Here is a 15,411-nt window from a genome sequence, read left to right as displayed (position 1 = left end):
AGTGGATTTAAAGAACAGAAAGCCGTATATCACTGAGCTGGTGTTCAAATCATTGCTGCCAAAGAAGAGCACATCTTTATTTTTGGGGGGCAATCAGTTAACCCTTTTTTTGACTTGTCAAATTGACCCGAAATGAACCAAAGCGATCACGTGATCATCATCGGAACTGATCGCAGACGGCGGGAAAAGCAGAGCCGCAACCAGAAAGGAATGTAGCACGACAGCGGGGTTTGAGGGGAAGGGCGCCAGGTGCATTTTACGGCAAAACTATTGATTGGAAGGGTGCGGAAAATTAATTGAACACCACAGGTTAATTTTAAAGAATTTTTTTATTGATTTTAGAAGCTTTCCCTGAAAATTAAGGACGGAAAAAACTATGTATAGTGAGGATTTTTTTCCGAAAAAAAACGACCATGTATAGTAAGTCTTTTTGAGCCGAAAAAAAGGACCATGTATAGTAAGGCATTTTTACCAAAAAAAAGGACCATGTCTAGTAAGGCGTTTTTTGCCGAAAAAAATGACCATGTATAGTAAGGCGTTTTTTGACGAAAAAAACGACCATGTGTAGGAAGGCGTTTTTAGACGAAAAAAACGACCATATATAGTAAGGCGTTTTTTGCCGAAAAAAAGGACCATGTGTATAGTAAGGCGTTTTGAGCCGAAAAAAATGACCATGTATAGTAAGGCATTTTGAGCCAAAAAAAAAGACCATGCATAGTAAGGCGTTTTTAGCCGAAATAAACGACCATGTATAGTAAGTCTTTTTGAGCCGAAAAAAACGACCATGTATAGTAAGGCATTTGAGCCGAAAAAAACGTCCATGCATAGTAAGGCGTTTTTAACCGAAGAAAACGACCGTGTATAGTAAGGCGTTTTTAGACGAAAAAAACGACCATGTATAGTAAGGCGTTTTTACCAAAAAAAGACCATGTCTAGTAAGGTGTTTTTTGCCGAAAAAAGGACCATGTATAGTAAGGCGTTTTTTGACGAAAAAAACGACCATGTGTAGGAAGGCGTTTTTAGACGAAAAAAACGACCATATATAGTAAGGCGTTTTTTGCCGAAAAAAACGACCATGTATAGTAAGGCGTTTTTTGCCGAAAAAAACGACCATGTATAGAAAGGCGTTTTTTGCCGAAAAAAATGACCATGTATAGTAAGGCGTTTTTTGCCGAAAAAAATGACCATGTATAGCAAGGCATTTTTAGCCGAAAAAAACGGCCATGTATAGTAAGGCGTTTTTTGCCGAAAAAAACGACCATGTATAGTAAGGCGTTTTTACCAAAAAAAGGACCATGTCTAGTAAGGCGTTTTTTGCCGAAAAAAACGACCGTGTAGGAAGGCGTTTTTAGACGAAAAAAACGACCATATATAAAGGCGTTTTTTGCCGAAAAAAACGACCATGTATTGTAGGGCGTTTTTAGCCGAAATAAACGACCATGTATAGTAAGTCTTTTTGAGCCGAAAAGGACCATGTATAGTAAGGCATTTTTACCAAAAAAAAGGACCATGTCTAGTAAGGCGTTTTTTGCCGAAAAAAATGACCATGTATAGTAAGGCGTTTTTTGACGAAAAAAACGACCATGTGTAGGAAGGCGTTTTTAGACGAAAAAAACGACCATATATAGTAAGGCGTTTTTTGCCGAAAAAAAGGACCATGTGTATAGTAAGGCGTTTTGAGCCGAAGAAAATGACCATGTATAGTAAGGCATTTTGAGCCAAAAAAAAAGACCATGCATAGTAAGGCGTTTTTAGCCGAAATAAACGACCATGTATAGTAAGTCTTTTTGAGCCGAAAAAAAACGACCAGGTATAGTAAGGCGTTTTTAGCCGAAAAAACGACCATGTATAGTAAGGCATTTGAGCCGAAAAAAACGTCCATGCATAGTAAGGCGTTTTTAACCGAAGAAAACGACCGTGTATAGTAAGGCGTTTTTAGCCGAAAAAAACGACCATGTATAGTAAGGCGTTTTTACCAAAAAAAGACCATGTCTAGTAAGGTGTTTTTTGCCGAAAAAAGGACCATGTATAGTAAGGCGTTTTTTGCCGAAAAAAATGACCATGTATAGTAAGGCGTTTTTTGCCGAAAAAAATGACCATGTATAGCAAGGCGTTTTAGCCGAAAAAACGACCATGTGTAGTAAAGCGTTTTTAGCCGAAAAAAACGGCCATGTATAGTAAGGCGTTTTTTGCCGAAAAAAACGACCATGTATAGTAAGGCGTTTTTACCAAAAAAAGGACCATGTCTAGTAAGGCGTTTTTTGCCGAAAAAAACGACCGTGTAGGAAGGCGTTTTTAGACGAAAAAAACGACCATATATAGTAAGGCGTTTTTTGCCGAAAAAAACGACCATGTATTGTAGGGCGTTTTTAGCCGAAAAAAACCGAACATGTATAGTAAGGCGTTTTGAGCCGAAAAAAACAACCATGTATAGTAAGGGTTTTTTTGCCGAAAAAAATGACCATGTATAGTAAGGCGTTTTTTGCCGAAAAAAATGACCATGTATAGCAAGGCGTTTTGAGCCGGAAAAAAAACGACCATGTATAGTAAGGAGGGGCGGCCCGGTAGCCGAGTGGTTAGCACGTCGGCTTCACAGTGCAGAGGTACCGGGTTCGATTCCAGCTCCGGCGTCCCTGTGTGGAGTTTGCATGTTCTCCCCGGGCCTGCGTGCGTTTTCTCCGGGTGCTCCTGTTTCCTCCCACATTCCAAAAATATGCATGGCAGGCTGATTGAACACTCTAAATTGTCCCTAGGTGTGAGTGTGAGTGCGAGTGTGAATGGTTGTTCGTTTCTGTGTGCCCTGCGATTGGCTGGCAACCGATTCAGGGTGTCCCCCGCCTACTGCCCGGAGACGGCTGGGATGGGCTCCAGCACCCCCCGCGACCCTAGTGAAGATCAAGCGGTACGGAAGATGAATGAATGAATGAATGTATAGTAAGGCGTTTTGAGCCGAAAAAAATGACCATGTATAGTAAGGCGTTTTTTTCCGAAAAAAATGACCATGTATAGCAAGGCGTTTTTAGCAAAAAAAAATGACCATGTATAGTAAGGCGTTTTTAGCCGAAAAAAAAGACCATGTATAGTAAGGCGTTTTGAGCCGAAAAAAATGACCATGTATAGTAAGGCGTTTTTAGCCCCCAAAAAATGACCATGTATAGTAAGGCGTTTTTAGCCGAAAAAAACACAATTTATAGGAAGGCGTTTTTTGCCGAAAAAAACGACCATGTATAGTAAGGCATTTGAGCCGAAAAAAACAACCATGTATAGTAAGGCGTTTTGAGCCGAAAAAAATGACCATGTATAGTAAGGCGTTTTTAGCAAAAAAAATGACCATGTATAGTAAGGCGTTTTTAGCACAAAAAAAAGACCATGTATAGTAAGGCGTTTTGAGCCGAAAAAAACGACCATGTATAGTAAGGTGTTTTGAGCCGAAAAAAATGACCATGTATAGCAAGGCGTTTTTAGCAGAAAAAAAAAACAACCATGTATAGTAAGGCGTGTTGAGCCGAAAAAAATGACCATGTATAGTAAGGCGTTTTGAGCCGAAAAAAATGACCATGTATAGCAAGGCGTTTTTAGCTGAAAAAAAACCAACCATGTATAGTAAGGTGTTTTGAGCCGAAAAAAACGACCATGTATATAGTAAGGTGTTTTGAGCCGAAAAAAAACACCATGTATAGTAAAGCGTTTTGAGGCAAAAAAAAACGACCATGTATAGTAAGGCGTTTCGAGCCGAAAAAAAGGACCATGTATAGTAAGGCGTTTTTAGCCGAAAAAAACGACCATGTATGTAAGGCGTTTTTAGCCGAAAAAAACCAACCATGTATAGTAAGGCGTTTTTAGCAAAAAAAAGGACCATGTGTATAGTAAGGCGTTTTTAGCCGAAAAAAAACAACCATGTATAGTAAGGCGTTTTTAGCAAAAAAAAAGGACCATGTGTATAGTAAGGCGTTTTGAGCCGAAAAAAATGACCATGTATAGCAAGGCGTTTTTAGCTGAAAAAAAAACAACCATGTATAGTAAGGTGTTTTGAGCCGAAAAAAACGACCATGTATATAGTAAGGTGTTTTGAGCCGAAAAAAACCACCATGTATAGTAAAGCGTTTTGAGGCAAAAAAAACGACCATGTATAGTAAGGCGTTTCGAGCCGAAAAAAAGGACCATGTATAGTAAGATGTTTTTAGACGGAAAAAAACAACCATGTAAAGTAAGGTGTTTTTAGCCGAAAAAAACGACCATGTATAGTAAGGCGTTTTTAGCCGAAAAAAAACAACCATGTATATATAGTAAGGCGTTTTTAGCAAAAAAAAGGACCATGTGTATAGTAAGACGTTTTGAGCCCCCAAAAAATGACCATGTATAGTAAGGCGTTTTTAGCCGAAAAAAAACACAATTTATAGGAAGGCGTTTTTTGCCGAAAAAAACGACCATGTATATAGTAAGGCATTTGAGCCGAAAAAAACAACCATGTATAGTAAGGCGTTTTGAGGCGAAAAAAATGACCATGTATAGCAAGGCGTTTTTAGCTGAAAAAAAAAACAACCATGTATAGTGAGATGTTTTTAGCCGAAAAAACGACCATGTATAGTAAGGCGTTTTTAGCCCCCAAAAAATGACCATGTATAGTAAGGCGTTTTAGCTGAAAAAAACACAATTTATAGGAAGGCGTTTTTTGCCGAAAAAAACGACCATATAGTAAGGCATTTGAGCCGAAAAAAACAACCATGCATATTAAGGCGTTTTGAGCCGAAAAAAAAGACCATGTATAGTAAGGCGTTTCTAGCCCCCAAAAAAAGACCATGTATAGTAAGGCGTTTTGAGCCGAAAAAAACGACCATGTAGTAAGGCGTTTTTTTGCCGAAAAAAACGACCATATATAGTAAGGCGATTTTAGCCGAAAAAAACGACCATGTATAGTAAGGCGTTTTGAGCCGAAAAAAATGACCATGTATAGTAAGGCATTTTTAGTCGAAAAAAACCACCATGTATAGTAAGGCGTTTAGAGCCGAAAAAAAATGACCATGTACAGTAAGGCGTTTTGAGGCAAAAAAAGGACCATGTATAGTGTTTTTACCATATAGGTGTTTCTAGCACACTGGACGGGGTTTGAACCTGCGCTGCCTGGATGGAAAGCCAGCGTTTATACCTCTGCACCACCAGTGACTGTGTGTATTTGACATGCATTCTGGAGGGTTTGCAGGAAAAAGTAACTGTTTGATGGTGTTTTCCACACATTACTGAGCTGGGTTTGAACTGGAGTTGCCTGGATGGAACGCAGGCATCTAATCCACTATACCACCAGTGACTTCGATTTGTTCTACACAGTAGACATATTTGACATGCACTTTGGAGGGTTTGCAGAAAAAAATGTTTGCTGTTGTTTTTCTCACGTCACTGAGCTGGGTTCGAACTGGAGTTGCCTGGACGGAGCCCCGGCGTCTATTCCACTACACCACCAGTGACTGTGATTTGGTCTGCACGATAGGCACATTTGACATGCACTTGGGAGGGTCTGCAGGAAAATGATTACTATACTATGTCGTTTTTTCGGCTCAAAACGCCTTACTATACATGGTCATTTTTTTCGGCTAAAAACGCCTTCCTATACATGGTCGTTTTTTTCGGCTAAAAACGCCTTACTATACATGGTAGTTTTTTTCCAGCTAAAAACGCTTTACTTTACATGGTCGTTTTTTTCGGCTCAATACGCCTTACTATGCATGGTCATTTTTTTTTTTTTGCTAAAAACGCCTTACTATACATGGTCGTTTTTTTCGGCTCAAAACGCCTTACTATACATGGTCGTTTTTTTCGGCCAAAAACGCCTTACTATACATGGTCATTTTTTGGGGGGCGAAAAACGCCTTACTATATATACACTGTCGTTTTTTTCCGGCTAAAAACGCCTTACTATACATGGTTGTTTTTTTCGTCTAAAAACGCCTTACATACATGGTCGTTTTTTTCGGCTCAAAACGCTTTACTTTACATGGTCGTTTTTTTCGGCTCAATACGCCTTACTATGCATGGTCATTTTTTTTTTGCTAAAAACGCCTTACTATACATGGTCGTTTTTTTCGGCTCAAAACACCTTACTATACATGGTCGTTTTTTTCGGCCAAAAACGCCTTACTATACATGGTCTTTTTTGTCGGCCAAAAACGCCTTACTATACATGGTCATTTTTTGGGGGGCGAAAAACGCCTTACTATATATACACTGTCGTTTTTTTCCGGCTAAAAACGCCTTACTATACATGGTTGTTTTTTTCGTCTAAAAACGCCTTACATACATGGTCGTTTTTTTCGGCTCAAAACGCTTTACTTTACATGGTCGTTTTTTTCGGCTCAATACGCCTTACTATGCATGGTCATTTTTTTTTTGTTGCTAAAAACGCCTTACTATACATGGTCGTTTTTTTCGGCTCAAAACGCCTTACTATACATGGTCGTTTTTTTCGGCTCAAATGCCTTACTATACATGGTCGTTTTTTCTGCTAAAAACATCTCACTATACATGGTTGTTTTTTTTCGGCTAAAAACGCCTTGCTATACATGGTCATTTTTTTCCTGCTCAAAATGCCTTATTATACATGGTCGGTTTTTTTTGGCTAAAAACGGCTTACTATACATGGTAGTTTTTAGCTATCAAGGCTGCACGGATGTGGCTGACTGAGAATATCAGGGCGGAAAGCACTTCATTATGTCCTTTTTATTCTGTTATAATTACACACCAGCATCACTCATCGACGACACCAGGTCCCGGCCGCCAACACCGGGATTCATGCGGCGGAATTGCCTGGAACACAATAAACAATGCCATTAACCAACGGGGGCCCCCCCGACGACGGGGTAAACACTTCATATTAATTATAGTCTGGCCCAAGCTGCCTGCATGTTGCATTTAATTCCCTTTTATAGGATGACGGTGCAGAGGATTGAGAGGTAAAATGTTTATGTCCAGATGATACAGATGGAGTTTGGATTGGAATCCATCTGACCAGCGGTGAGAGCGTTGATTGGATGATCAACAAAGCAGGTAAAGTTTCTCCACACACATTTTTGTTGTCTTTTTTTTTTTTTTTTTTAGGGCGGGGTGGCATTTCAGTGTCTACTATACCCCAACAGACGAAGACTGTTTAACTCGCTTGTCCAGAATAACCTCTGACAAAATCCAGCGGGACCGCTTGTGTTGCACTCCACTATTAAGGTTCTACTGCTATCTAGCGGCCAAAGAGAAGTACTGTAGTCACGAAAGCCTTGGCAAGTGCCGCCGGAAAAATTGGCTCATTTCTTTGAACGATCGTCGACTATCCTCTCTGACCTTTTCACCGTGTTTCTTTGTTCTGTCATATTTAAAGAGATTTTGGTCGCTGCATATTAATCATTAGCACACGTTCACATGGACTCCCAAATTTAGCTTTATGTTAATACTTGTAATATACTGATTATTTCTGTTTTGGAGCTGCACCCGGAAGTTCTTATCTCTGGTAATTCTAAGCAAAAGTAGATGTCAAGATGAGTAGTTTTGATCGCCTAGCTTTTTGCATTGATATTGAAGATAAAATACTGTGTGTTTATATATATATATATACTGTATATACAGTATATATATATATATATATATATATATATATATATATATATATATATATGTATATATATATACTGTATATACAGTATATAAAATCAACAAGCATTCGTGCAAGTGTGTTTTCCTGTATTCTTTGTGTATTTTAACTTCGTTGAAGCAGTTGAAGGCAAATGACTTACTCGGTGCATTATGGGGTACATTAAGAAATACTCATTAGCGTGAGTGTTCAGTATTGTGATTGTGATATAAACTACAAATGAAGACCACGTGAAGAACAATGTTGAGCCCGACTCATAACTGTTGGGTGACAAAACGACAATAAGATGTATTGATTTTGTTGTTGTTTTGTTTTAGACATTTACGGTGTGTTGGAACTATTCAAAAATAACATGTCCATCAATTATATGGCTAAATTGGGACTGAAATGAGAGCTTCCCACTTTGTTTCCCGTTGCTTGGCAACTTTCTATCGGTGTATTTCAGATAAAATCATGACACTAAACATACAAAGCGACCTGAATAACCCAGAAAAAACTGCGTCGTTGGGTTTTTCGGCCTGTAGATGGCGCACTTGATTGACTTATTCTTCCAGGAAAGCTTGCGCGCGCCTGTGGCTTCCGGGATCGCGCCCGCCTCTGTTTTCCGACGAGCGAACCGTCTCGCCCGGGTTAGAGTTCACGGCACGGCCGCGTCGGCGGATGATGTGGGGCCAGTGTCAGAGCCTAATCTCATTTCGCAGCCCCTTTTTTTATTGTTTTGGTATGAGTGTAAGCATCGAGGGGGCCGAATGACGTCAGCCACGAAACAAACGGAACTGGGCCGCCCTCATTCGTAACTATTACAACACTTAACCTGATTGGCAGGCTAAACCAACTAGCCATATACGACGATGTTTTATTGGGATGTCCTTAGACTGAATCGCTGAGATTAAATTTGAGAAATAATCGCTTATTTTTATCGGTTATATTTGCATACTTTACTGCCCGTCGCGTCTTGTGTTTTAAGTGGTTGGTGTCAAGTCACGCCCACAAACACTTTCGTAGCCATTTAAAGGTCAAACGAAAATAGCACAACACACTGGCGTCTTCATGTTGGTAAGTGTTGCTCAAACAAATGCAACCCATGCGATCTAAAAACTGGAATTTCGTTTCTTGTATGTCAGGCCAACAACGTGCTGCGGCACAAATTATACCGACATTTTGTATGGCCAGTTTCTGCCTTTCCGGCAGAGGCCAAAAATAAAGGCGGTATTGGCAGAAATTATCCTTTAAGTTTGAAAGCGCAATACAAATGACAGATTAATTTCCGTGAGAGTTGCTCAATTCGAATCGATTTGAGTTTGACCTTAAACTTCAACTACATTCTGTTGTCGCGCTTCGAGGCACACACACATACAGACACACGCTTCTATCCAGATTTCCTTTGACCTTGCACTGCAAAGATGCGCTTGACTGATAATGGCCGACAAGGGGCACTCTCTATAATTATTATGACCTATTTGGAATGACTTATTTTGTGGGTTTGTCCATATGAATCGACTTTTTGAGCGTTTCAGCCATGGTATTTTGGGGGCAAACGGTTGTTTCAATGCTGGGAATGTGCATGGAATTACATCGCATGGGCTGTAAATGTGCGTTAGTACATCGCTGGAAAAACAATTGCTATTATGGCCTTTGGATATCTCTCATGCGATACATTTTGGAGGGAGCGGAGGAAGCAAAAGCACATGGAGACTCGGAGAAACGAATGCCATTTGAACGATAGCAGTGAGCTCATTTTGAGCATTTCGAGAGAGCCACGACTGGACTTTATGGAGTACAAATGATTGCTTTGCCCTGGACGTCGTGGTGATCCATCACGACACTGAATGATAACGTATAACGAGCGCACTTTTTTTGTGAGCAAGTCAAATGAATTTTTCCACTGCCGACATCATTATGGGTTATTTTCCTTCTAATATAGCAAGATAATGCGAGCAGCAAATTAGAAACATATCTCAGTAAATTCGGTTCTACGCCACTGCCAATCATAAACAGAAGTGCCTGGATGACGGTGCTAATTGAAGGGCACACAGAGACGAACAACCATCTACACTCACACCCACACCTAGGGACAATTTCGAGTGTTCAATATATACACAATGTGTGTGTACAGTATATGCACGCACGCACATACACACCCACTGCATTGGGTTGAGGATTTGGGTCAAGATTCTGAACTACACATACTGACGCCAAGAAATGTGACCAGCTTCTCAGTATAGCTGTGGCTATCGTCAATATAGATTTTTACTCCCAACATTTGCCAAGAAGTCACTTGCATGATATTATTGGCACGGGTTTTCAACCAGATGCCCTTCCTGATGGAATCAGCTGTCTGGTTTGTTGGGACCCAACTGGATGTTGCTAATCACCCTGGCCACCATTTAACCCCACCCCCCAAACAAAGTTAGCAGGGTTACACACTGTACTATGCAGCCACCACCAACACTTGCTAAGGAGAACAATCTTGATCTTAATTAAATATACTCCAACTTCACGACATGCCTCAAATGGCAACCACTTTCAAACGGGTCAAATCCAGTCTTCATCCCAATCCTCAAGTCAAAACAATTCACCCACCATGAGCTAAAAGTCACACAATCTGCTCCAAATGCTGCAGATACGCAGCAAGTGGGTTCGGAAAAGAGCCGGGCATTTTTTGTGTGCGAAAATCAGCAAAGCCTGAAACACGATCCACTCAGAAGACGTGACACCCATTTCCTCCGTGTGGCCGAATTCAGGCATTCTCTTCAATTGCACTGCTAATTATTCCAATGGTATTTAAATATGCGAAGGGCACAGGTGTCAAAGTCAAGGCCCAGGGGCCAGATCTGGCCAGCCACATCATTTTATGTGGCCCGCGTAAGCAAATCAAGCATGTCAAGTTCCACGATGATTGCTAAAGTCTGAAGCAAAATTTCAAATTGTCATATGTAATCCATAACAGTCATTATTCTTGACTTCTGATTTTAAAACTAGTTATCAATTTTCTGCGCGCTGTATATGTAAGATGTGGAGGGGATTTAACATTGATATGGTTTCCCAAAATTCATGACGGCCCTCCAAGGGAAAATGGAACTACAATGTGGCCTGTGACAAAAATGAGTTTGACACCCCTGGCATGGCGGGGGGGGGGGGGGGGGGGGGGCATTGATTGAGAGAGAGCTTCACATAAATTCAAGTTGTACTAACATTTCGCCAGTAGTTGGCAGCAGAGGACTGAAGCTGTGCGTGGCGGGCATGGTGACACCAAAACACCCTTAATTGAGCAAAACATGCGGGAGCATGCGAGACGCGCACCCACCCACCCACACACACACACACACACACACACACACACACGCGCGCGCGCGCACACACCATGGCTGGCCAGAGAGCTAACAACAGATGGAGGTGCTGACATAGACAGAGCAGATAACTGTGCTACTCCCTCCAAATCATTCCTGCACACACACACTGCAGATGGGCCTCACATGCGCACACACAAACACATTTATGTATTCACACAATCACACGCACACACCTCATGTTATCAGCGGTCATCGGTCCAATCTCGTGTCACATTCCTGTCACTTTATCAGCACCTCCTTGCCTCGAGCTTTAACACTCCTCCTCCTGAGAGAAACACACAGATGAAGAGAGTGTGTAAGTGTTTGTGTGGGATTGATTTTAAAAAAAAAGTGTGGAAAGATGGTGTGGGTCCAGAGGGCAGCAGACAGGCACCCAGCATGTCGAGAGTCCAATTCATTGGCTGGCCTGACTTCACGTTGGCCATCCAAGCCAACCTTCTTCTGCTGCTTGTTCAACGGCGCTTTGCACACTTGCGCCACTCGGCGACTGCTTTGTCTTCACCACAGAAATTGCTTGACCTTCATCCACAAAAAAATGAAAGTGAATCACATGCCATAAACTGCGATAAACCCGCTCATTCCACAACCGTTCTTCGTCTTCAGCCATCTCGCCGTTTAATTGCCCGTCCACCCTCCCGTCTTGAACGCCGCATGATTGGAATTTGCTTGCGCGTAATCATATGCGCAGGCGAGGAGGAGGAGGTCCTCGGACAACATTTGCCTAAGGCTGCGCTGCGCCGATCGATACGTGGTCTTAAGTTTATCTGATTTTTATCAGCGGGGCCGACAGGGGGGCAGGTCGATGTTTCGTGCCCGCGTCAAGTTGACCTTTTCAGGGACGGCGGCGAGGGAGCTCCCCCCGGGGGCCCCCGCAGTCCCCTGTCACTCTGTGACTGGCACAAGTCTGTTGTGCTCAACGACAAAGTCTGCGGCGACGTCTATATCAGCGGCCGGCCTGGCTGACAGGGCCCGGCTGTTGTATTTATAAACTGTCCTTTGGCCGTGACACTTTGCCGATGATTGCGGCCTAATTTATGCAGGCAAATCTCCTCGGCGCAAAAATGAAAGCTAATAGAGTCATTAGCTGCTAATTCAAGATGGGATACCTTGGATAAACTGGTTTACTTTCTAAAGCCGTCCCCAGACACAACCCAGGGCAACACACACAGTGAGCACGCACATTGCTTTTGGTGCTCGAATGGTTGAAAGGGTGTTTTTGTTTAACTGCGTGACAAACAAACTACGCGTGTTCTCGTGCCTGCCCGTCTCCATTTTGCATCAAACACATCCAAAGCGCCACAGATGCCACACCAAGGACTCATGCGCGTCGTGTAGACATATGTCGCCATCCCGGCCCAGGAAAGGTATTCGCGGCACGCTATTGTGCCGATTGATGGCTGATTATGACGCGAAATGTTTATACGCATTGATCAGCGACAGCGCCCTCAAAGCGAGAGCCATTTCATATCCTCAGCGGGCTCTGCTTAACGGCATGCTGATGGATGCACAATGATCTCCGATACGAGGCAATGGGGAGACCTGCGCCGGCGACGTATCTAAGACGTGCTCACACAAGCACAAATTTTAAGCACGCGCGCCCCCCCACCTCTCTTGAGATGCATCCACGTCCTTATTTCACAGAGTGCATTTGCTTTTACTTGCGTAAAGACATCATGACACACACACTAAATTTGGTCAAATCAATATCAAGAGTACAACAGTCAAACTCGAGGCCCGGGGGCCAGATCCTTGTCAAAATATGCACCGAAACGACATGTGTCATAAATAACGTTGAGGTGCCACAATAATTTTGTTTCCTTCCACGCTCACTTAAACAAGAAAAAAAAAACAATAACAATTGTGGTTGACTGATTTCAAAACTAGTCGTCCATTAATTTGTCATGTCCAAGTAATAACGCACTGAGACGATTCACATTTGGGTCCAAATTTTTTTCGTTCGCTTCCTCTGGTCCATGTTAAGTGTGTTCAACATTTCATCAAACAGCAGCCACTTGCGACCCTTGAAATATTGCGGTCAAGTGAAACGTCATCTACTCCCGGGACTGGTTGCCAGCCAGTCACATGACAAGGAGACAGACTGCCATTCACATTGTCACGGAGTTGGACACTATCCAGGCTGACCCCACAAAAGTCGGGCGAATCAACCTAATCAGGCACTTAAAAGATTAATTCACGCATGAAATAAAAAATAAATATGAAATCTTGAAACTAAAGATGGCAAATGGAAGACGACTTAGACATGTTGGCATGTCGCCGATATAGATGTTGAGATGGATTGGGTTTTGCAGATTGTTGATATGAGCCCGGAGCCACAATATGATACCAGCCAATTTATGATGTGAGATTTTCCATGCGGTTCCGAATGTCAAGTCTCAGTTGCGCCGGCAGTTATGACAAATGCCGATGCTCATGGAGGAAGACCGTGCGAGTGCTTGAGGGTGAAGATCCCCAAAAGTGTTGCTTGTTTTCCCTGGAAAGGCTCAAGGTGCTGACAGGGTGTCCAGGAAAGGTTCCACACGGTGGGCAGCAGATGGAAAAAGGCAAAATCCATTTTCTCACACTCGGCGCAAGCCATCTATGGGAAGAGGATCAGAGACTTAGAACTCCCCCACGAAGATAGTAAATCTTTCATATTATTAACGATGTGCGTGAGCCAAGCTGAAAAAAAAAACCGCTCAGTTTTTAAAAAAATATATATTCTCCAAGACTAAATTATTACATAGAGAAGTCCAGAGTTGAAGGACTTCAGTCAAGTACCATGTTGGAATCAATTCCTCTCCCTCCAAGTAGACTCTGTCAGTCTTTAAAAAAATAAATAAAATAACTGGGTCCAAAGTATCCCAAGGTGGGCAAAACCGCAAACCTAGTGCAGTGGATTGAGGAGATGACCCAATACATTCGGTCACCATTTTGATCCAACAAGCAGTTAAAAAAAAAAAAAAAAAAGGTTTCATGCACAACCCAATCTCCTCCAAGTACCCGGCGAATGGGTTCGGAAAAAAAGCGTGCATGAACCTGCTTTCTCATTGGAAACCCGAGTAACTGATTCAACCTTTTCCAAGAGCAAAGTATGTGACTTTATGTTTCGTGTCAAGGCAGTAAAACTTTGAGAAGGAAAAGCTCAAAAGGTCCAAGGAGTTTATTTTCCTGAGAGAGCCTTGGAAGGGAAGGAAAAATGATTTCAAACAGATATCTGGAATGGATTTCAGGCTGTCTGCCAATTAAAATGTCTATGTGGCGGTGTGTGTGATGTCACTGAGTGCGGACAAACACCCAGGACAGGAATCCACACTCGTACACATTCATTTTTATTTTTTATTTTTTTTGCGACGGAGTGCCGTAACCTCGTTCTGTCACGCTCCTCCTTCACGGGTTTATTTTAGCAAGGTGGTGAGTGGCCCCATAATGTCACTGTAATACTGGGTCAGCCCCCCCGAATCCAACAGTGAGAAAAGCAGCCCGGGAGGAAGGATGAGTGTGTGCGAGATGGGACGGAAACGTCCCTCGTTCATCTTCTGGAACTTAGTGGTCAAATAAGACGCACACAAACGACACGCGCTGAAAGGATGTCTTACGGTAGCGACGATGCAGGCTAATTTGGACTTTGATTCGAGATTCTGAGACTGAAGGCGCTTCAACAACTCAGCCAATCGTAGCACAAAAAACTGTCGTCGTACATCTCATCGCGAGACAGGTGCAGCGATGAAGCGTTTGGAGACCAAAAACGGTCAGTGACAGAAATTAAGCATACTTGGTTGGAGAGATCATCTCACAGTGCGTCTGCCTTTTGCTGAAGCTTTGAGTACTCCAAGTGACACAAGTAGCAAGAGCATGAAATGACTATTAACTCATTCAGTACCAAGTCTGAAAAGACGTTTAAAAACGTCTTTGGTAGTGAATGAGTTTTAAAAAAACATTCTTAAGATGTGCGGTCAGGAAATAGAATTTTCAAAAATGTCTTTCCTTTGTTCGACTTTCTTTCTGGAAAAAGACTGCGAATTTAGTTGGTCAGATCAGGGAATGCGGGATATTTGCCAAATGTGGGCCCGTCAAGCCTTTTGAGACTTTCTGATGAGGGGCCATCCAATTAATTTGACTTGACTGACACCATAGTCCCCAAATCAGCAGTCAATAGAAAATCTGACATGCAAGACCCAAAGTTGTAGACTGGAAAACAAGGCTTACATAGTTTCCCATTGTCCCCTCAAAATGAGTACACGCACACAGTCTAATTAACTAAGATGAAACGTTAGGTCATTATAAGTAATGCAGAGCAGATTTTGCCTGCGTCTATAAACAAACTATCATCCGTTGTAGTCCTGCGAGTGTGTCATGATTGAGGCCTACAAATCCCGCCGAGCAATAAGCGGTCGGCGAAACGTGACGTTGCAGCAATTTGGATCGAGT

At 42.2% G+C, this 15,411-nt stretch overlaps 1 long non-coding RNA gene across 3 annotated transcripts in view; it reads right to left on the bottom strand.

The window, feature by feature from the left end:
• Positions 1-15,411, bottom strand: part of LOC127603563 (uncharacterized) — a 42,035-nt gene that overhangs the window by 9,565 nt on the left and 17,059 nt on the right. Inside the window, exons 9-11 of one of the 3 annotated variants that reach the window (XR_007963097.1) lie at positions 11,357-13,579; positions 11,157-11,248; positions 6,628-6,798 (exon numbers count right to left, since the gene is read on the bottom strand). This is a non-coding gene — a long non-coding RNA (uncharacterized LOC127603563). Of the gene's footprint in view, positions 1-6,627; positions 6,799-11,156; positions 11,249-11,356; positions 13,580-15,411 lie in introns of those variants that run through there. The other 2 variants (XR_007963096.1, XR_007963098.1) reach the window with 2 other exon arrangements.

The sequence above is a fragment of the Hippocampus zosterae genome, chromosome 7 (assembly GCF_025434085.1).
Source record: "Hippocampus zosterae strain Florida chromosome 7, ASM2543408v3, whole genome shotgun sequence".
Taxonomy (NCBI): domain Eukaryota; kingdom Metazoa; phylum Chordata; class Actinopteri; order Syngnathiformes; family Syngnathidae; genus Hippocampus; species Hippocampus zosterae.
The sequence above is the reverse complement of the archived record's forward strand: the minus strand, read 5'-3'. Positions and strand labels throughout refer to the sequence as shown.